The following is a 23,638-nucleotide window of genomic DNA, read 5'->3' on the forward strand; positions in this document are numbered from 1 at the left end:
CGGCAAAAATTTAACATTTCTTCTACTTTGAGCTCAGTTTCAAGCCATTTCCAGTGCTAAAACCAATCAAAATCATCTCTATTTCTGTAATATGTCTTCCATTCTATCAAATGAGACCAAGAAATCACAAATACAACTAGAAAAAACATATGAAAAAACACTGCAAAGTCGCTGTTTTAATCGAAAAATCATGATTTCAGTTTTTTTTCTCTCATCATACACAGTGTGCTGCAGGATCTGTTTTATGTGGTGCACACATACCACATAGATGTATTCTCTCATATCTAGGCCCAAATGTACCACTCACAGTTTATCAGAGTGAGCTGAGCTCATGACGTAGATCTATGGTTTGGACCCTGAACGTAAAGCCGTAGATCTACGAGACGGACCCTGAAAGGGTTAACATTAAATAATAATAAAATACACTCCACCTCCAGCACCACCACCCATGCTGATGATGCAAATCCAATGTGAGATGAACGTGAGAAATAGAGAGACCCGTACCAACAGTGCCAGTAGACAGGTAAGAAATTATTATTTATTTTTTTTTTATTATCACACTGGCCGATTCCCACCAAGGCAGGGTGGCCCGAAAAAGAAAAACTTTCACCATCATTCACTCCATCACTGTCTTGCCAGAAGGGTGCTTTACACTACAGTTTTTAAACTGCAACATTAGTGTAAGAAATACGTTAGGTAAGAAATACGTACAGTATACTGTAAATCACCCAAAACACTGACACCATAAACACTGCTACTACTACTGCTACTTCAGCATTCATCATCTTGTCAGTTTTCTGAACCATTTATATAACAATTCCGGTCATCAGACAGCAACATCTTAGGATCTTGATATAGGGAATTCTACGCTTGCCTAACCTATAGTCATGATCCTAACTGCTGCAGTAACAACAGCAGCAGTTACAGCTACTGCAGTTGCTGCTTCTAGTACATCTGGTCTTGATGGTGCTGCAGCAGTTATTACTACTGCAGTTGCTATTGCTGCTGGTGTAGTAGTAATAGTGGTGGTATCAGTGTTTTGGGTGGGCAGTTGGATTTATATGCATTTCATACTTGTCTACTGGTGTTGTTGGTATGTCTCTCTCTTGTATTCTTCTCACATTAGATATGCATCATCAGCAAAGTGAGAGATACAACTGACTCAGTTCCACCAGCAAATGCTGCTGCTGCTCCAGCTGCTCTTGCTGCTGCTACAGCTGACCTTACTGCAGTTGCTGCTGCTATGGCTGCTCCTGATTCAGCTGCAGCAGTTGCTGCTGCTGTTACTGCAGCAGCTGCTGCTACTACAGCTGCTCTTGCTGCAGCAAGCACTGCTGCTGCTATTGTAGCAGTTGTTGTTGCTGCTAAAGATGACTTTCATGGTACCAGTAAGTGCCCCGTTTGCTACCAAATTCAATTTTTGGTATATTTTTCGTTCATTTGCTTGTTGACTGATCTTAATGATACTTTATATGACCATGTCTTATGCACTCTTATTCAAACAGTAAAAAAAATAATGAAATCAGACAATAAATAAAAAAAACTGAAACATCAAATTGCAACCTCCTTAACACTCTAAGGGTCCGTCACATAGTTCAACGGCTTTGAAGCCAAGGTCCGAGCCATAGTACTACGTCATGAGCTCAGCTCACACAAATAAGCTGTCAGCAGTAAATCTGGGCCTAGGTATGATAGAATGCATCTATGTGGTAAGTGTGCACCATATAAAACATTTCCTGCAGCACGCAGTGCATAATGAGAAAAAAACTGACTGCATTATTGGATTAAAACAGCAACTTCGCAGTGTATTTTCATATATTTTTTATGATTTTATTCACGTATTCTTGGTCTCATTTGATAGGATGGAAGATAAATTACATAAATAAAGATGATTTTGATTGGTTTTAGTACTGAAAATCACTTGAAATTGAGCTCAAAACAGCAGAAATGTACAATTTTTGCCAATGTTCAAGAGTAAAGAAACCACATGACGAGTCCAATATACGTCAGGTAGTGGGTCTAATGTGCATTCACAAATGCAGTGATATTATTTATACAATTATTACAGTAATGCATAAGAGTAAATCTTCTATTTTTTGGTGTGAATAAAAATTACTTATGTGAATAAAAAATCAAAATGGAATTCATCTGTAAAGCCTGGAAACATAACTAATAGACAGAGGAAATGTTATTTTAGTGCCAGGAATGCCTGTATTGTTTATTCTGAACCCTATTTTGAAATAGGAATATTTTGAACTTTGTGTGCAATTGGCCAAATTACCAATTTCCCATCACTCTATTGGGCAGCTGAAATAGTTCACTGGGCAATTTCTTGTGCTCAACAGATAAAATGGAACACATACTAGTGAAATAACTAATAATTTAGTCTACTAGAACAATGTAATTGCCCAAAAGTAAATTTCAAAATGGGCAAAATCACTGATGTATAAATATCGCTGACACTCGAAAATTAGTGAGAGTGTAATTTCATCTATTTTTTTATCAAGTTTTGTACTTCTGGTCTTATTACCTTAAGAGAAAGATTCTCTACCATTTCATAATAAGAAATAATTTTTTTTTTTTTTAATTCTTGGACCCTGTGGAGAATTTTCCCTCAAGGGGTTAATATTTTCGAGCCGAAGTAAACTGCAGATAACCAAAACCATGGAAACCGAATCTGTGGATATGAGGATTCTACTGTACACATATATGACGGAGTTCCATTCCTAAGACCACGTCGGTAAATGAATTTATCGCTAAGTGAGGAGCATACGTACTATAATGGTAGTGGATTTGTTCTAATGTCACTTTTGCACCATTTATAACATTTCTGGTATATTTTTAAATGTTTATACATTAGTGTACTGTATATTATAATAAACAGAATAAGAGGAAATCAGCTCTAATATACAGTGGAACCTCTACTTGCGAGTGCATCCATGTGCAAGTTTTTCCAAATACAGTGGACCCCCGGTTAACGATTTTAATCCGTGCAAGAGGGGTAATTGTTATGCGAAATAATCGTTATGTGAATGAATTTTCCCCATAAGAAATAATGGAAATAAAATTAATCCGTGCAAGACACCCAAAAGTATGAAAACAAAAATTTTTTTACCACATGAAATGTTAATTTTAATACACACAAACTGAAAAAGGCATGCACACTTACATGACACTTACTTTTATTGAAGATCTGGTGATGATTGATGGGATGGGAGGAGGGGAGAGTGTCGAACTTATTGTTTAGAAGGGGAATCCCCTTCCATTAGGACTTGAGGTAGCAAGTCCTTTTCCGGGGTTACTTCCCTTCTTCTTTTAATGCCACTAGGACCAGCTTGAGAGTCACTGGACCTCTGTCGCACAACAAATCTGTCCATAGAGCTCTGTACCTCCCGTTCCTTTACGATTTGTCTAAAATGGGCCACAACATTGTCATTGAAATAGTCACCAGCACGGCTTGCAACAGCTGTGTCAGGGTGATTTTCATCCATAAAGGTTTGCAGTTCAACCCACTGTGCACACATTTCCTTAATTTTTGAAGTAGGCACAATGGATTCCACAACTGGCATAGGCTTCTCAGGGTTAGCCCCAAACCCTTCAAAATCTTTCTTAATTTCCATACTAATTCTCACCCTTTTTACCACAGGGTTGGCACTAGAAGCTTTCTTGGGGCCCATGGTCACTTATTTTCCAGAAACAGCACGAAAAACACTGTAATAATACGAAATATTCCGAGTGATGCTTGGATGTTACCGCGGAGGCTGGCTGGTAAACAATGGCACGGGCGGCACATGTGAGGCTGGCTGAGGGCGCACATTGGACGCGTCTCGGACGAAAATCGGTGAGCGGGTTTTTAATCGAGCAGTTGATGGGTTGATTTTTTGCTTCCATATGCGAGCAAAATTTCCATAAGCGAGCAGGCCTCAAGGCAGGTTCCTTGACGCTGGTGAGAGGCTCTTGCTCTTGATCTAGGGAATTGTATTTCATTTGTTTGTTGGACTATCTTTTTGAAACTTGGGCACTGTATGATGGAAAGATGCTTCTTAACGTACACCAAAAATAAAAGAAATCAGAGCATAAATAATGGAGCTCACTTCTCAGCAATTAGCCACCCCTCAGGAGTATTTTCTTACGGTTTTTATGGTTATATTCTCATTTTTTTGGTCTCATTTGATAGAATGGAAGATATATTACAGAAATAGATATGATTTTGATTGCTTTCACAACGAAAAGTACTTTGAAACTGAGCTCAACGAGGGAGAAATGCTCGTTTGATTGACTATGTTCAAGAGTAAACAATATACAGTCGTGAATGGGTTGACATTATTTATACAATTATTGCAATAAGGCATAACAGTAAATCTTATATTTTTTGTGTGAATAAAAATTACAAATTAGTATTTATATTGAAATAATAATAATAATAATAACAATAATAATATGTATAATATTAATACATATAATAATAATATGTATAATAATACAATAATAACAATAATAATAATATAATACGTATAATAATAATGCATATATAATAATGCCTTGGTGGGATACGGCCGGTTTGTTGAAAAAAAAAAAAATAAAAAATAATAATAATGTACCACATAATAATTATAATAATACATGGCTTCAAAAGGCTGTCACTAGATGGCAGTGTTTACCACAACAAAGAGACTGGTTGTGGCCGCCTCCACCTCTTACATAATGACATATTTTATTCATTCTGGAGTATATATCAGGTTTCTATATTATTTATATTGTTTGTTATATCATATCAGATGAACTGTGATAGATAAATAAGCCATAGAGTTGATGATAGCGAAATATTTAAGGAGTATTTTGTCCTGTCTCCAAACTCTCGTTGGCCGCCGTCGCCGCCACACATATAATGACATATTTTATTCATTCTGGAGTATATATCAGGTTTCTATGTTATTAATATTGTTTGTTATATCATATTAGATGAACTGTGATAGATAAATAAGCCGCAGAGTTGATGATAGCGAAATATTCAAGGAGTATTGGAAGTTAGGAGGAGGTGCGGGATTACCAAAACTGTTGTCCAGAGGGCTGAGGAAGGGTTGTTGAGGTGGTTCGGGCATGTAGAGAGAATGGAGCGAAACAGAATGACTTCAAGAGTGTATCAGTCTGTAGTGGAAGGAAGGCGGGGAAGGGGTCGGCCTAGGAAAGGTTGGAGGGAAGGGGTAAAGGAGGTTTTGTGTGCGAGGGGCTTGGACTTCCAGCAGGCGTGCGTGAGCGTGTTTGATAGGAGTGAATGGAGATGAATGGTGTTTAATACTTGACGTGCTGTTGGAGTGTGAGCAAAGTAACATTTATGAAGGGGTTCAGGGAAACCGGCAGGCCGGACTTGAGTCCTGGAGATGGGAAGTACAGTGCCTGCACTCTGAAGGAGGGGTGTTAATGTTGCAGTTTAAAAACTGTAGTGTAAAGCACCCTTCTGGCAAGACAGTGATGGAGTGAATGATGGTGAAAGTTTTTCTTTTTCGGGCCACCCTGCCTTGGTGGGAATCGGCCAGTGTGATAATAAAATAAAAAAAAAAAATATTTTATCCTGTCTCCAAACTCTCGTTGGTTGCCGCCACCGCCACACACATGATGACATACAGTGGACCCCCGGTTATCAACTGTAATCCGTTCCTGAAGGTCGGCTGATAACCAAAATGGCTGATAACCGAATTAATATTTCCCATAAGAATTAATAGAAATAAAATTAATTTGTTCCCAACAAAAATATTCACAAAAAAAAAAAAAAAAATTTACAATTATGTAAGTATTACATACCTTTATTAAAGGCTAATGCTGGCTTCTGGAAGATAGGGAGGAGGAAAGAGGGAGGAGGTAGTATTTGGAAGGGGAATCCCCCTCCATGAAGACTTTAGGTAGTAATGCCTTCTCTGGGGTTACTTCCCTTTTCTGTCTTTTAATGCCACTAGAACCAGCTTGAGAGTCACTGGACCCCTGTCTCACAAAATAACTGTCCAGAGTGCTCTGTTTCTGGCATCTCTTTAAGATTTCCCTGAAGTGGGACAGGGTTTTATCACTAAACATGTTGCAGATATGGCTTGTTTCAGCTTTGTCTGGGTGGTGTTTCTCTACAAAAGCTTGCACCCTGGTTCACATTGCACACACCTCTTTAATCTCTGAAGACGGCACCTCCTTCACTCCCTCTTCCTCCTCCTCTGAAACAAGTTCCTCAGCTGCAATCTGTTGCTGTTCAAGTTGAAGCTCTTGCAGCTCTTCAGTGGTAAGCTCTTCCCTGTGGTCCTCCACCAACTCTTCCACATCCTCACCACTCACCTCCAACCCAGGGACTTCCCCAAAAACACAATAGAGTCCACAGGGTCGACAGGGTCAGGGTCATGATGAGTCTCACACCCTTCAAAATCCCTCTCTTGGACACAATCTGACCACAGTTTTCTCCAAGCAGAGTTCAAAGTCCTGGAAGTCACTCCCTCGCAAGCCTTACCTATAAGGCTTATGCAATGGAGGATACTGAAAGTGATTCCTCCAGAACTCTCTTAGGATCAACTGAGTGTCCGAGGTCACTTCAAAGCACTTTCGGAACAGCGCTTCTGTGTAGAGTTTTTTGAAGTTATAAATGACCTGCTGGTCCATAGGCTGGAGAAGAGGAGTGGTGTTAGGAGGCGAGAACTTCACTTTTATAAAACTGAAGTCCCTAAACACTTGGTCTTCCAAGTCTGGAGGATGTGCAGGAGCACTGTCCAGTAACAGGAGGCACTTGAGTGGCAATTTCTTTTCCAGGAGGTATTTTTTCACACTTGGGCCAAACACATTAACCCACTCTTTGAAAATTTGCCTTGTGACCCATGCCTTATGATTAGCTTTCCACATCACACACAGTCTATTCTTCATGACACTGTTTTTCTTAAATACTCTGGAATTTTCTGAGTGATACACAAGTAAAGGCTTCACTTTGAAATCCCCACTAGCATTACCACTAGCATTGTGCCCTGGCAGTGCCTTTTTCTCCTGGGTAATGTAGGTCCTCTTTGGTATTTTCTTCCAAAACAGGCCTATTTCGTCACAATTGAAAACTTGTTGGGGTTCGTGAAGATACTCTTCAGCTGCACATTTGTAAGAACTTGCAGCCTCACCATGCCTTACAACACTGTGTATGCTACTATGCTTCTTAAATCTATCAAACCATCCTTTGCTGGCCCTTAATTCACAAACTGCAGCACTTGTTCCAGGCATTTTCTTTGCAAGATTCTCATGCAACTGCTTTCCCTTTTCACAAATAGTAGACTCCACAACACTGTCTCCCACTAATTCTTTTTCCTTAATCCACAATAATAATAACTTTTCCATCTCTTCCATTATCGGTGTCCTTTGTTTAGTTAGAAAAGCTACCCCTTTTGCAACATTAGCATATTTGATTTGTTCTTTCTTTGCCAGGATAGATGTAATTGTTGATTTATTCTTGCTGTACATCCTGGCAAGCTGCATCACCTTCATACCACACTCAAACTTTTCGGTCACTTCATGCTTAGATTCCATGGTGTTTCTCACTTTCTTTACCACAGGAACTTTACTAGGAACTTTCTTTGGAGCCATGGGCACTTATTTCACAGTTTCACTGCAAGAAAAACCACTAAAAACAATGGTAAACAAGTAAAATGTTTGGATGTATGAGCAGAAGCCTCCTCAGCCACCGAAAGACAAAGCCAAACTGAAGCGCAAGGTGCCCCAGCCGGCGGATGGATGCATCCAAAACCACCGATAACTGAGCAAACGGCCGATAACTGGGCGCCGAAAAACTCGCCGATAACCAAACCAGCCGATAACCAGGGGTCTACTGTATTTTATTCATTCTAGAGTATATATCAGGTTTCTATGTTATTTATATTGTTTGTTATGTCATATTAGATGAACTGTGATAGATAAATAAGCCGTAGAGTTGATGAAGGCGAAATATTCAAGGAGGATTTTATCCTGTCTCCAGACAAACTCTCTTGGTCGCTGCCGCCGCCACACATATTATGACATGTTTTATTCAATCTAAAGTATATATCAGGTTTCTATGTTATTTATATTGTTTGTTATGTCATATTAGATGAACTGTGATAGATAAATAAGCCGTAGAGTTGATGACAGTGAAATATTCAAGGAGTATTTTGTCCTCTCTCCAAACACTCGTCGGCCACCGCCGCCACCACATATATAATGACATATTGTATTCATTCTAGAGTACAGTCTCCCTCAACATTCATGAGGGTTAGGGGATCAAGAGCCTCGCGAATGTTGAAAAATCGTGAATGTTTGGTGCCCCAATATATTGTAGGGAAATATAATACAATACTGCTTCCTTAACTTGTTGAACCATGAACAATCATAAAATACATGAAAATGTCATAAAATATTGTACTAAATACATACATGTTATGGTTTAATAACATGTATGTTATTAAATACCACTGCCTCCACACTGCGGCGCACTGCTCGTATTTTGGTACAATTTCTTTCTTCAATTCTATCATGTTTCTCAATTTCTTTGCCAAAGGGCTGGCACTAGCAAGTTTCTTTGGGCCCATGGTTAATTATGTGGCAGTCGCACTCAATCTGCAAGCACCAAACACAATGAATTATTGTGAAATGTTTGGAAGAGCGTGGAGTGGAGACTAATGCTCACTCCAGCATAAACAAAGGCACACTGAATGACGATGCCTCAACCACTTCCTCCACCACTGCTTCAACCGTCGTATTTTTGTACAATTTCCTTCAATTCTATCGCATTATTATTATTATTATTATTATTATTATTATTATTAGCAGTAGCAGAAATGTTTGATTCTTTGCCGAGTTTAAGAGTAAACATATGATGTCACCGTCCAATACCTGTCCGAAGAACCATTCCAATATTCAGTCATAAATGGGTTGACATTATTTATACTGTAGTTTAATAGCAAATAATGAACAAACAAAATACTCACCACACTGAGTGGTGGGAGGGCTGAGTGTTGGGGTTGGAGGGAGGGTAGTAGGGACTCGCGGATGGCGGGAAACTTAAATATGATTTGGCGGCTGGGAATTTGTTGGTTGGGAATTTGCAAATGTGTGAAGCCCGCGAAAGTTTAAAATGTGAATGTTGAGGGAGACCTGTACATATCAGGTTTCTATGTTATTTATATTGTTTGTTATGTCATATTAACCCTTTGACTGTCGTAACCCCCAATCCTGAGGTGTCTCCTGGTGTCGCAAAATTAAAAAAAAAAAAAAATGATTTTTTTCTTATGAAATGATAGAGAATCTTTTCCCGATTGTAATGACACCAAAAAAACAAAATTTGATGGAAAACTGACGGAATTATGCTCTCACGAAGTTAGCGACCTTGGCGATATTTACAAATCGGCGATTTCGCCCACTTTGAGCCCTATTTTCAGCTAATTCCATTGTTCCAGTCGACCAAACTCATAGCTATTTCTTTAGAACTCCATTTTTTCTATCGATTGAGTACAAGAAACTGCCCATTTACCGATTTCAACTACCCAATAATGTGGTCAGAAATTTGCAATTTGGCCAATTTCACAAAAACTAAAAAATATGACAATTTCAAAATAAGGTCCAGAATGAACAATGCAGACATTCCTGGCTCTAAAATAACATTTTCATCGTTCATCAGTCATGTCTCCAGGTCCCTCTGATATTACTCTTGCTTTCTATTTTGAATTTTTATTCAAACAAAAAATAGAAGACTTACTATTATGCAGACTACTGCAATACTGTAATAATTGTATAAATAACATCAACCCATTCATGACTGCATATTAGAATGGCTAGTTGGACATTTATGGGACAATGACATCATTTGTTTACTTTTGAACATTGGCAAAAATCAAACATTTTTCCTACTTTGAGCTCCATTTCCAGGTTCTTTTTATAGTAAAATCAATCAAAATCACCTCTATTTCTGTAATATGTTTTCCATTCTATCAAATGTGACCAAGAAAATGAGAATACAACCATAAATACTATACGAAAATAGACCACAAAGTCGGCATTTTAATTAAAAAAAGCGGTCCGAGTTTTTTTTTCTCATTATGCACTGCGTGCTCCAGGATTTTTTTTATATGGTGCACACTGACCACACAGACCCATTCTCTCACATGTGGGCCTACCAGCTTTCTCCTGCTTGATTTGAAGCCGCTAGAATTTATGAGTATATATACGTCAAACACGGTACCTCGTAAGACGTATATATACGGCCGCGACAGTCAAAGGGTTAATATTGTTTGTTATGTCATATTAGATGAACTATGATAGATAAATAAGCCATATAGATGATATTAGTGAAATTATTCAAGAAGTATTTTGTCTGGTCTCCAAACAGTCGTCCACCGCCGACACCGCCCATACCACTACATGAACAGCATATTTTATTCATTTTAGAGTATATATCAGGTTTCTATGTTATTTATATTGTTTATTATGTCATATTAGATCAATTGAGATAGATAAATAAGCCGTAAAGTTGACATTAGCGAAATTATTGAAGTACAGAATTCCACTGGTACGGATTAATTGCATTTCAATTAATTTAATTAAATGAGAAAAATTGACTCTGCAGACGAGCAAATCCAGTTGCGAGCAAAATCAAAGAAAGGATTAAACTCGCAAGTAGAGGTTCCACTGTATATTATTTAGATATGAATACTGGTCAGAAAGCTCATCGTAAGTCTAAGTGGTCGGTAAACGAGTATGTTGCTAAGTGAGGAGAGGCTGTATAAAATGTTTATTGTCCTTTGTCTTAACCCTTTCACTGTCACTTCCATAATATAACGGCTTGCAAGCTAGTGTTGGTCCTGTAATACAATGACAAAATTCTAGAGGCTTCCAGTCTTGCGGGAGATAGCTGGTAGGCCTACATATGAGAGTATGGGTCTGAGTGGTCAGTGTGCACAGTATAAAAAAAATCTAATGTGCTGTGCATAACGAGAAAAAACTGTGACTGTTTTTGGTTTAAAACAGCGACTCTGCGGTGTATTTTCGTATGGTATTTATAGTTGTATTCTTGTTTCTTGGTCTCATTCAATAGAATGAGAGACATATTACAAAAATAGAGATGATTTTGAATGGGTTACAGACTAAAAGTACCTTAAAATTAAGCTCAAATTAGCAGAAATGTTCATTTTTTGCCGGTGTTCCAGAGTAAACAAATCACGTCATGCACCCAACACATGCCAACTGATTGGTCTAATATGCTTTCACAAATGCGCTGATATTATTTACAGCATTTTTACAATAATGCAGTAGTCTGCATAACAGTAAATATTCTATTTTTTTGTGTGAATAAAAATTCAAAATGGAAAGCAAGTTTAATATAAAAGGGGCCTGGAGACATGACTAATGAACAGATAAGATAAGATAAGATAAGATTTCGTTCGGATTTTTAACCCCGGAGGGTTAGCCACCCAGGATAACCCAAGAAAGTCAGTGCGTCATCGAGGACTGTCTAACTTATTTCCATTGGGGTCCTTAATCTTGTCCCCCAGGATGCGACCCACACCAGTCGACTAACACCCAGGTACCTATTTGCTGCTAGGTGAACAGGACAACAGGTGTAAGGAAACATGTCGAAATGTTTCCACCCGCCGGGAATCGAACCCGGGCCCTCCGTGTGTGAAGCGGGAGCTTTAGCCACCAGGCCACCGGGCCACCGGGAATGTTTGCAGTGTTAATTCTGGACCCTATTTTGAAATTGGCCTTCCTTGAATTTTGTATGAAATTGGCCAAATTACCAATTTCTAATTACTTTATTGAGTAGTTGAAATAGGTAATTGAGTTGTTTCTTGTACTCAATTCTAGTTAACCCTTTTAGGGTCCAGAGGCCAAATTTCAAAGTGTGCACCAGGGTCCAAGAATTTAAAAAAAAAAAAATTTGTTATTTTTTCTTATGAAATGGTAGAGAATCTTTTTCTGAAGGTAATAAAACAAAAGGTACGAAATTTGATGGAAAATTGACGAAATTATGCTCTCACGAATTTTGATATGTCAGCAATATTTACGAATCGGCGATTTTGCCGACTTTGACTCCCATTTTAGGCCAATAACATTATTTCAGTCGACCAAATTCTTAGCTATTTCACTAGTATTACTTCTATTCTATCGATTGAGCACAATAAATCGCCCAGTCAACTGTTTCAACTACAAAATAGAGTGATCGGAAATTAGTAATTTGGCCAATTTAACACAAAGTTCAAAATATTCCAATTTCAAAATAGGGTTCAGAATAAACAATGCAGGCATTCCTGGCACTAAACTAACATTTCCTCTGTTCATTAGTTACATTTTGAGGCTTTACAAGTGAATTCCATTTTGAGTTTTTATTCACATAATGAATTTTTATTCAAACCAAAAAATAGAAGAGTTACTGTTATGCAATATTGTAATAATTGTATAAATATCATCACCACATTTGTGAATGTATATCAGACCCACCAGCTGGAGTATATTAGACGTGTGAGGTCGTTTGTTTACTCTTGAACATCGACAAAAATTTAACATTTCCACTACTTTGAGCTCAGTTTCAAGCCATTTCCAGTGCTAAAACCAATCAAAATCATTTCTATTTCTGTAATATATCTTCCATTCTATCAAATGAGACCAAGAAATCGCAAGTAAATCTATAAAAAACATACGAAAAAACACTGCAAAGTCGCTGTTTTAATCGAAAATCACGGTCTCAGTTTTTTTTCTCTCATTATACACTGTGTGCTGCAGGATTTGTTTTATGTGGTGCACACATACCACATAGATGTATTCTCTCATATCTAGACCTAAATTTACCACTCACAGCTTATCAGAGTGAGCTGAGCTCATGGCGTAGATCTATGGTTTGGACCCTGAGCATAAAGCCGTTGATCTACGGCACGGACCCTGAAAGGGTTAAATAGCTATGAGTTTGTTCAACTGGAACAATGGAATTAGCCAAAAATAGGGCTCAAAGTGGGCAAAATTGCCAATGTATAAATATCACCAAGACCGCTAACTTTGCGAGATCATAATTCTGTAAGTTTTCCATCAAATTTTGGACTTTTGGTTTCAGTACCATTGAGAGAAGATTCTCTTATCATTTCATAAAAAATTTTTTTTTTTTTTTTTAATTTTTCGACACTGAGACCAAGTTTGTGAGTAGGGGTCTCAACAGTAAAAGTTCTAAGTTACATCAAAGGGTGCCAAAAATGCTCTGCATAACTAGTGGCTTTCCTTGTGTGATATTATGTCATCTATTTATGTATTACAAACAATGTATTATGTGGAAATAAATCATTCAAATCTGAATGTGAATGTACACAATACAAAAATATTTATTATGGAAATAGCATAAGAAATAAATATGGAGGGGTATATAATGGACATCAACCACCAACGAAGGAGCAATTTTAAGTGTTAACATTATTATACATGTTCAATGATAAACTAATTCACAAGTTGGCCATTTATAACAGAGCAGAAAAGGCCTGATCTATCATCTGCTAACCACAACTGACCAGTGAGGATGTTGTCAACTGTACAGTATTCTACAAAGTTAAAATAATAATAAAAATAAAACTTACAGCTTGACCCCAGTCATCAACAGTTGCAGGAGCAGCAGGTGGTATGCCTACACCAGCCACTGGAGCTGTACTAGCAACAACAGGTGTGACAGGTGCAGCAACAGGAGCCTCTGCATCAGCTACATCACTGACCCAAGTTTCTGGGGCTGGAGCTTCTGTCTTAGCTGCTTCTGCTTCAGCCTTGGCAGCCTCAGCCTTGGCAGCTTCTTCTTTCTCCTGTTCCTCAGGGTCACTAAGGGAAATTTAAATTTGAAATATGATAAGATATAATAAGATAAAGCCAGACAAACTTTCACATTATTACTGTTATCATTATTACTGCATATTCAAAACATTCCCAAACCCATATTTGTCATAAAGCCCAGTAAATCAGAAGGAATCTATCAACAAAAGGAAGGGGTGTGAATGGTGAACTTGTGGATTAATAAGGCAAGTCAAAGTTGGCATAGCAAATCAGCTTGTCAAAAAATTCAATGTGTCTGTTTCATAGGCAGGCCTTTCTAAAGAGAAGGCAGGTAAAGTTAGGGGTGCCCAGGCACTGAAAAAGAGACTGGAAATGAATTCTACAAGCTCTATGATTAACCCTTTCAGGGTCCCCAGGCCCTCTCCCAGACTTCTTCTCAGGGTCGTCCAAATTAAAAAAAAAAATTATGTTTTCCTATTAAAAGATAGAGAATCTTTTCCCGATCATAATGGCATCAAAAGTATGAAATTTGATAGAAAACTTACGGAATTATGCTCTCGCGAAGTTATTGGTCTCGACGATGTTTACGCATCGGCGATTTTGCCCACTTTGAGCCCTATTTTTGGCCAATTCCACTGTACTAGTCGACAAAAATCATAACTATTTCACTAAAACTCCATTTTTTCTATCGAATGAGTACAAGAAACCACCCATTTACCGATTTCAACTATCCAATACAGTGGCCAGAATTTAGCAATTTTGCCAATTTCACACAAATTTCAAAATATGCCAATTTCCAAATAGGGTCCAGAATAAACAAGAAAGACATTCCTGGCACTAAAATAACATTTCCTCTGTTCATTAGTCACGTCCCCACACCCCACTTACATTCTTTTACTTTCCACTTTGAATTTTTATTCTCACAAAAAAATAGAAGATTTACTGTTATGCAGACTACTGCATTAGTGTAGAAATGGCATAAATAATATCGGCGCACTTGTGAAAGAATATTAGACTCACCAGTTGATGTGTATTGGACGTTTAGCATGATTTGTTTACTTTTGAACTTTGGTAAAAATCGAACATTTCTGCTACTTTGAGCTCAATTTCAAGGTACTTTTCATTGTAAAACCAGTCAAAATCATCTCAATTTCTGTAATAAGTCTTCCATTCTATAAAATGATACCAGGAAAACTAGAATACAACAATAAATACCATACGAAAATACAGTGCAAAGTCGCTGTTTTAACTCAAAAACACAATTTTTTTTTTTCATTACACACTGTGTGCTGCAGGATTTTTTTTATACTGTGCACACTGATCACATAGACCCATTCTTTCATATGTAGGCCTACCAGCTTTCTCTCGCTAGATTTGAGGGCGCTAGAATTTAGGCATACAAGTACGTCAAAAACCCTGGTGTGTAAGCTGTACTAGTACGCCCGAAACCCTGAAAGGATTAATGATACAATGAAAATGTGTTTCACCATTAACAAGATCTAACAATTTTCAATTTTCAGAGGAGTGCCAGGAGAAACATCATATGGCAATTATGCCTGAGTCTTGTGTGGCCAATACACATCCATATGAGAATTATTTCTCAAACATGACAGCAATTAAAAAAAAAGGTGACCAAGACCTCAGCTGTGGTTTGATCAATAAAAACTTATTTTCCTGTAACTCTTACCAAGGATGCTACTATCTATACCAAATGCTCAATGACAAAACAAGACTATAAATAACCTGAAAAGGGCAGATCCCTGCAAAAGATTGTTAGGCCTTGAACTGGGGAGCATGCAGAGGATTCTACTAATTGCCTTGTACACCAGAATGACAAGGGACTCAGCAAAAGACAATATCTATATGCTTGCTGAAGAGGCAACACAGCCAGCACTGAATGTAGTAGATGATAGAATGTGAAGATAGAAAATCTCTGGCTCTTAATGCATGTTAAGAATAAGAGACTACAATAAAGGAAGAAGGGAGAGAAGCAAAGTGGATGACAGATGAAAGAAGTGCATGTAACTCTGCTGTTTCTGTTAAGCATCCCTACTGTATCCAGAAAAACTTCAGCATATGCTAACATCATCTAAGGATTTAGGGGTGCCATTGTTCACAGTGGTCATATGTGAGTGCAACCAAAAATGCTCCCTCTTAAGAAAGAGGGAGTGTGTCTACAGCAGAGATATAAGACTTAGGAAGAAAGGAAGGATATACTCTAACAATCTGTAACTTCCAAGGTGGGGTGAAAAAGAAATGAACAAGGTAAACAGACATTAAAAGGGGGACAGACTGAGAGAGGCAACTACAATTAGAATGTGGACTTAAAAAGACAAAATAAAGAAGGGTGAGGACTGAAAGTGTCAGCTTTACTATGTCAGTGATTCTTCTATAGGTTGCAGGGTCATGAAGATCATGAAACCAAACAAAACAGCATAAACAATGATTATCTTGACAGTCTCGTAAAGAAGGTTTTATAAACGGGAATGACCAAAAAGATACCAAGACATAAACACAATCCTTCATAATGGACAAAATCAAGCTTCCAAAGAATAGCTGGTAGGTCATATGAATACATCTGATCCCCATAATAAGGTAAAGATAGAACCAAGACTATATGGAGATGAAGAACTCTCTTCTGAACTCCCCTCCCCCTCAAGTAAAATGTGACAAAATTTTAAGTAAATCCAGTCTGCTAGGAAATGCAGATTTAACCCTTTGACTGTTTACGCCGTATAAATACGTCTTACGCGCCACTGTTTCTGACGTATCTATATGAATAAATTCTAGAGGCTTCAAATCAAGCAGGAGAAAGCTGGTAGGCCCACATGTGAGAGAATGGGTCTCCATGGTCAGTGTGCACCATATATAAAAAATCGGGGAGCCAGTGGTACATTGTGGGAATGCCATTTCTGTTGTCCTTTTTCAGCATGCCTAGCGGTAAGAAATATGTGATTCCCCAGCAAATCTGGGACTCTTCTCTTCCCAAGTGATGCTCTAAAACAGATAGAAGTGTCAATGAAGATCAATTTCATGGTTTTGAGGAGTTTGAGACCAAAAGCAATTCCAAGGATACCAGAAGAATGGAGGAGAAGGAGGAGGAGGAGGAGGAAGAAGAAGAAGAGGAGGAGGAGGAAGAAGAGGAGGAGGAAGAAGAGGAGGAAGAAGAGGAGGAGGAAGAAGAGGAGGAAGAAGAGGAGGAAGAAGAGGAGGAAGAAGAGGAGGAGGAAGAAGAGGATGAAGAGGAGGAGGGGGAAGAGGAGGAGGAGGAAGAAGAGGAGGAGGAAGAGGAGGAGGAAGAAGAGGAGGAGGAAGAGGAGGAGGAAGAAGAGGAGGAGGAGGAAGAGGAGGAGGAGGAAGAGGAGGAGGAAGAAGAGGAGGAAGAAGAGGAGGAGGAAGAAGAGGAGGAGGAAGAGGAGGAGGAAGAAGAGGAGGAAGAGGAGGAGGAGGAAGAAGAGGAGGAGGAAGAAGAAGAGGAAGAAGAAGAGGAGGAAGAAGATGAGGAGGAAGAAGATGAAGAAGAAGAGGAGGAAGAAGAGGAGGACGAAGAAGATGAGGAAGAAGAAGAGGAGGAAGAAGAAGAGGAGGAGGAAGAAGAGGAGGAGGAGGAAGAGGAGGAGGAAGAAGAGGAGGAGGAAGAAGAGGAGGAGGAAGAAGAAGAGGAGGAAGAAGAGGAGGAGGAAGAAGAAGAGGAGGAAGAAGAGGAGGAAGAAGAGGAGGAGGAAGAAGAAGAGGAGGAAGAAGAAGAAGAGGAGGAAGAGGAGGAGGAAGAAGAAGAGGAAGAAGAAGAGGAGGAAGAAGAGGAGGAGGAGGAAGAAGAGGAAGAAGAAGAGGAGGAGGAAGAAGAAGAGGAGGAGGAAGAGGAGGAGGAAGAAGAGGAGGAAGAAGAGGAGGAAGAGGAGGAGGAAGAAAAGGAGGAAAAGGAGGAGGAAGAAGAGGAGGAGGAAGAAGAGGAGGAGGAAAAGGAGGAGGAGGAAGAAGAGGAGGAAGAGAAGGAAGAGGAGGAGGAAGAGGAGGAGGAGGAAGAAGAGGAGGAAGAGGAAGAGGAGGAAGAAGAAGAGGAGGAAGAAGAGGAGGAAGAAGAAGAAGAGGAAGAAGAGGAGAAGAGGAGGAGGAAGAGGAGAAGGAAGAAGAGGAGGAAGAAGAGGAGGAGGAAGAAGAAGAGGAGGAAGAAGAAGAGGAGGAAGAAGAGGAGGAAGAAGAGGAGGAGGAAGAAGAGGAGGAAGAAGAGGAGGAGGAAGAAGAGGAGGAGGAAGAGGAGGAGGAAGAAGAGGAGGAAGAGGAGGAGGAAGAAAAGGAAGAAGAAGAGGAGGAAGAGGAGGAGGAAGAGGATGAGGAGGAAGAGGAGGAGGAAAAAGAGGAGGAGGAAGAGGAGGAGGAAGAGGAGGAGGAGGAGGAAGAGGAGGAGGAGGAAGAGGAAGAGGAGGAAGGAAGGAGGAGGAAGAAGAGGAAGAGGAGGAAGAATAATAATATGTTCCCTTGAAGCATGGAAAACAGTTCACCCATGACAGTGACAAGATAAGGCGAGATAACATCTGATAAGAGCTGACGTTTGATGAGCGTAAACGAGGGTGGAGGGAGGGTGCAGCTGATAAGAAAAGATTAGATGACCATCCCCCTCCCTCTGTTTTTGCTGGTACACAAACATTTCTGTCTGTCAAGCTCCCTGTCTATCCGTCTAGCTCTCTGTCTCAGAGAGAGCCACAAGACTGCGTCATCATGTTTACTCACATCTTCAAGCAGAGTATAGCACTTTGTCTGGATTTCTTGGGTTATTCTAGGTAATTTACAATATGTATACTTGTATTTATGTGTACCTGTGAGACAGAGATAGACAGACAGATAGAAAGAGAGACAGATTGAAAGAGATAGAATGAGGGAGAAAGATAATTAGATAGAATGGAGGGGAATCAGCATCTGACCCCACTGTTTTGACAAGCGGTAGGGGGAGTGAGTAATGAGACAATATGTCATTTTGACAGCTGCCGACTCCTGACTCAAAACAATTATAAGCCACACACTCACACACAAGACAAGCTTGCTGAATGGAGATAATAGCAGTTATATGAAAGTATCTAGTGACTATATATGTGTATATATATTATAGAAACCAGAAGCAAGAAGGGAAGGCAGGAATGAAGGAAGGACAGATGAAGGAATGTAGGAAGAGAGGTAGGAAAGGAATGCAGGAAAGGAATGAAGGAAACGAATGCAGGAAAAGAATGCAGGAAAAGAATGAAGGAAAGGAATGCATGAAAGGAATGAAAGGGATGCAGGAATGAAGGAAAGGAATGCAGGAAAAGAATGAAGGAAAGGAATGAACATTAAAATGGTATAAAATACCGACAGGTTGTTAGGTAAGACACATATGCAACAGTTAGGTATCTTTATTTCGAAACGTTTCGCCTACACAGTAGGCTTCTTCAGTCGAGTACAGAAAAGTTGATAGAAACAGAAGAGACTTGAAGACGATGTAATCAGTCCATCACCCTTAAAGTTTTGAGGTGGTCAGTCCCTCAGTCTTGAGAAGAGCATTGTTTCGTAGTCTGAAACAACATGGAGTTGAAGTGACAGGATGGAGCCTTATATAGCGCCAGGAGGTGAGATGTAGGTCACTAGTAGAAATAAGAACGCTGATGTTGGGAGGTCAGGTCCCTCTCAAATCCAGCCGTTCTCACTAGTAGAGGTTGTCGAAGTTGATTGCAGGTCTGTACCAAGATACCCTTGTGTGGCGCTATATAAGGCTCCATCCTGTCACTTCAACTCCATGTTGTTTCAGATTACGAAACAATGCTCTTCTCCAGACTGAGGGACTGCTCACCTCAAAACTTTAAGGGTGATGGACTGATTACATCGTCTTCAAGTCTCTTCTGCTTCTATCAACTTTTCTGTACTCGACTGAAGAAGCCTACTGTGTAGGCGAAACGTTTCGAAATAAAGATACCTAACTGTTGCATATGTGTCTTACCTAACAACCTGTCGGTATTTTATACCATTTTAATGTTCAATCTGTCAGACACTGCAACACAAGGGGTATCTTGGTACAGACCTGCAATCAACTTCAACAACCTCTACTAGTGAGAACGGCTGGATTTGAGAGGGACCTGACCTCCCAACATCTGCGTTCTTATTTCTACTAGTGACCTACGTCTCACCTCCTGGCGCTATATAAGGCTCCATCCTGTCACTTCAACTCCATGTTGTTTCAGACTACAAAACAATGCTCTTCTCCAGATTGAGGGACTGACCACCTCAAAACTTTAAGGGTGATGGACTGATTACATCGTCTTCAAGTCTCTTCTGCTTCTATCAACTTTTCTGTACTCGACTGAAGAAGCCTACTGTGTAGGCGAAACGTTTCGAAATAAAGATACCTAACTGTTGCATATGTGTCTTACCTAACAACAAGGAAAAGAATGCAGGAAAGGAATGAAGGAAAGGAATGAAGGAAAGGAATGCAGGAAAGTAGGAAGGAATGATGACACATGAACATTTACCAAGGATAACTACATAACACAACTGCCTGCTAATACAGTGGTCCCTCAATAATCGTCCATAATCCGTTCCTGGAAGTGGGACTATTATCGAAATGGACGATTTTTGAATCAATTTTCCCCATAAGAAATAATGTAAATACAATTAATTCGTTCCAGACACCCAGAAGTATCAACAAAAAAAATTTTTTTACCTAAAAGATAGATTTACATGCACAAAAGAATGAACATTCAACATGACAGTTACCTTTATTGAAGGTTGTTGTTGATGAATGGAAGACAGGGAGGAGGAGAGAGGGAAGAGAGGTTATTTGGAAGGGGAATCCCCCTCCATAAGGACTCTAGGGCACTAATAAAATGTATAAATGAACATTGGTAATAGGGGTAGTTGATGAGTGGAACGGTCTGCCTAGTAGGGTGATCGAAGCTAAAACATTGGGTAGTTTCAAATTTAGGTTGGATACACGAGTGAGAGGGGTTGGATTTGAGTCAGACTTGCACCTGAGCTTATTACTTGGGTAGCATTTGTTCTGTTAGTGGGTTGGATTTGTGAAGGACCGGCCTAATATGGGCCAACAGGCTTATTGCAGTGTTCCTCCTTTCCAATGTTCTAAAAGCTATGGCTTGGGTAGTTTCAAATTTAGGTTGGATAAATACACGAGTGAGAGGGGTTGGATTTGAGTCGGACTTGCACCTGAGCTTATTGCTTGGGTAGCATTTGTTCTGTTAGTGGGTTGGATTTGTGAAGGACTGGCCTAGTATGGGCCAGCAGGCCTGTTCCAGTGTTCCTACTTTCTTAATTTCTTATTTAACACCACACTTACCAGTAGGGTGATCGAGGCTAGGACCTTGGGTAGCTTTAATTAATTAAGAAGAGATTAGACAAATATACGAGTTGGAGGAGCTGAGTTTGATTTGTCATTGGGTACGGGAGTAAATTCTTGGGTAGCTTTGGGTGGAGGTCATTTTGATAAGGACCTGCCTTGTATGGGCAAGTAGACCTGCAGTGTTCTTCCATTGTTATGTTCTTATTGGCTATTTGTTTGTGTGAGGGAGGGATGGCAAGTTTATTGTTGGAGAATATGACACTAATATCAACTCTATGGCTTATTTATCTTTCACAATTCAACTAATATGACATAATAAACAATATTAATAACATAGAAACATGGAATATACTCTAAAATGAATAAAGTAAGTCATTACGTATGTCACGAGAGGTGTTGTGTTGTGTTGTTGTTAGGTATATAAGGGCCACTGAGTGTAAGCCGTCCATAATGGTGGTGAAGCAGCAGCTGAGTCGGCGGTGGTTTCTGTAGCCCTATATAACTCCAACAACATTGGAGGAAATATAAACACAAATGCAGTATAATGTGATCCTTTATTGACAAGGTTTCACCCACACAGTGGGCTTTTTCAAGTCACACACGGATCTACCTGGGGTTGGAAGGTACGAGAGTATTTATAGTCATGTTAAGAATGTTGAGGTCAGGTGGAGAATGCTGCATCTGATAATCTACCGGGTGGGGTTATAGAGTCTTGGGTAGCTTGGCAGGGGTATTGGACAAGTTTTGAGTAGACCTTCTGCAGTGTTCTATGTTATGTGGGATAGCGATGAAGAAGTTTCTTGGCGAGTGGTTCAGCTATGTTATAGAAGCCATTGTTCTGGTTGAAATTGTTGGTTGTAGAGATGAGCGATGATTCCAGGATTCTTCTGTATTGAGTGTTGTCTTCTGTGGCTATAAGTCTTGAGTTTCTGTAGTTAACTAAATGGTTGTGTGAATTGCGATGTTGTACACAGGCATTCCTTGTATCGTCAGTCCTGCTTGCATATTGGTGTTCTGAAATACGTGTTTGGAGGTCTCTTGATGTTTCGCCCACATATAATTTGTTGCAGTCATTACAAGGGATTATGTATACCCCTGCAGAGGATGGAGGCTTGTCCTGTCTACTACTGGTGATGTCCTTGATGGTCGTGGTTGTGGAGGTAGATACTTGGAATGATGTTTTGGCAAAGATGTTGGAAACATGTTTGGCAATGGAGTTGGTTGGGAGGACTATGTATCTCTTCTCGGCAGTGTCTTCTCTGGGTGTGTTGAAGATGTTTAATGCCCGCCGTCTGCAGTCTCTGATGAAGTGACGAGGATAGTGGAGATTAGAAAATACTTGTTCAATTATAGTGCATTCTTCCTCAAGGAACTCATTGCTGCAGATTCTGAGTGCACGTAGGAAGAAGCCTATAATTACACCACGTTTGGTTTTGGTGTCGTGGTGAGAGTAGAAGTGGAGAAGATTGTTTTGGTTGGTGGGTTTTCGATAGACTTTAAAACGAAGTTCGTTGTCAGCTTTGCAGAGCAGAACATCAAGGAAAGGAAGAGTGTTGTCGACTTCTTCTTCAAGTGTGAACTGGATTGAAGGCTCGACCTGGTTGAGCTTGTCTTGGAGAGCTTGAACGTTGAAGCGTTTAGGAGTTATGAGGAGAATGTCGTCAACATAACGGAGCCAGGTGACAGACGAAGGAATAATGGTGGAGAAACGTTCGGCTTCTAGATGTTCCATGTATAGGTTCGCCAGGACTGCACTGAGTGGCGAACCCATGGGTAGTCCAAAAGTCTGCTGAAAGAGGTGATTTTCGAAAGAGAAACACGTAAAGCCAACACATAGTTCAACAAGGTCGATGAAATCGCTGGCTGGAATGGGAAGATCAAGTGAATCGTCAATTTTCCTGGGCAAGAGATCGATGGCTTGTGTAGTAGGTACTTTGGTGAATAGGGAAGTCACGTCAAGGCTGGAAAGTTTCTTGTTCCTGATGTTGATGTTGCGAATGCGATTGAGAAGATCACCCGAGTGTTTGAGATGTGCTGGACTGATAGTGCCCAAGAGTTTAGAGAGGTGTTTTGCAAGAATTCCTGAGAGCTGGTGGGGAGCACTGCCTATTCCAGAGGATATGGGCCTCAGTGGGATACCAGGCTTGTGAGTCTTTGGCAGGCCATACATTCTGGCAGGTCTGGGGTTGCTGGGCATGGTGTGCAGAAGTTTCTTCCCTTGTTCTGAGCCCCTCAGAATGCGGCGAGTCCTTTGAAGAAAAGTTTTAGTAAGGTTGTCCACTTGGTTAGTTGTGAGAGGTTTGTAGGTATCTGGGTCATTAAGTAGATTGAGCATTTTGTTCCTGTAATCGTCAGTGTTCATGATAACAACACCACCTCCTTTATCAGCGGTGGTGACCCTGATGGTCGTGTCTTCTGCTAAACCTTTGAGTGCATTGATGTAACGTCGAGGTATGACTGGGGAGCTGCGTGTTGAGATGGCTGCTGAGATGATGCCTTGAAGATAGCCTTTTTGGAAGTCGGAGTCACTGTGTCTGT

General features: G+C 39.9%; 1 long non-coding RNA gene across 1 annotated transcript in view; it reads right to left on the minus strand.

Moving 5' to 3' along the window:
• The window catches only part of LOC138853204 (uncharacterized), a 33,154-nt gene extending 19,331 nt beyond the window's left edge, over positions 1-13,823 (minus strand). Inside the window, exon 1 of the long non-coding RNA XR_011392417.1 lies at positions 13,596-13,823. This is a non-coding gene — a long non-coding RNA (uncharacterized lncRNA). The remainder of the gene's footprint in view (positions 1-13,595) is intronic.
• Positions 13,824-23,638: the final 9,815 nt, after the last annotated feature.

Source organism: Cherax quadricarinatus, chromosome 25, assembly GCF_038502225.1.
Source record: "Cherax quadricarinatus isolate ZL_2023a chromosome 25, ASM3850222v1, whole genome shotgun sequence".
Lineage (NCBI taxonomy): Eukaryota > Metazoa > Arthropoda > Malacostraca > Decapoda > Parastacidae > Cherax > Cherax quadricarinatus.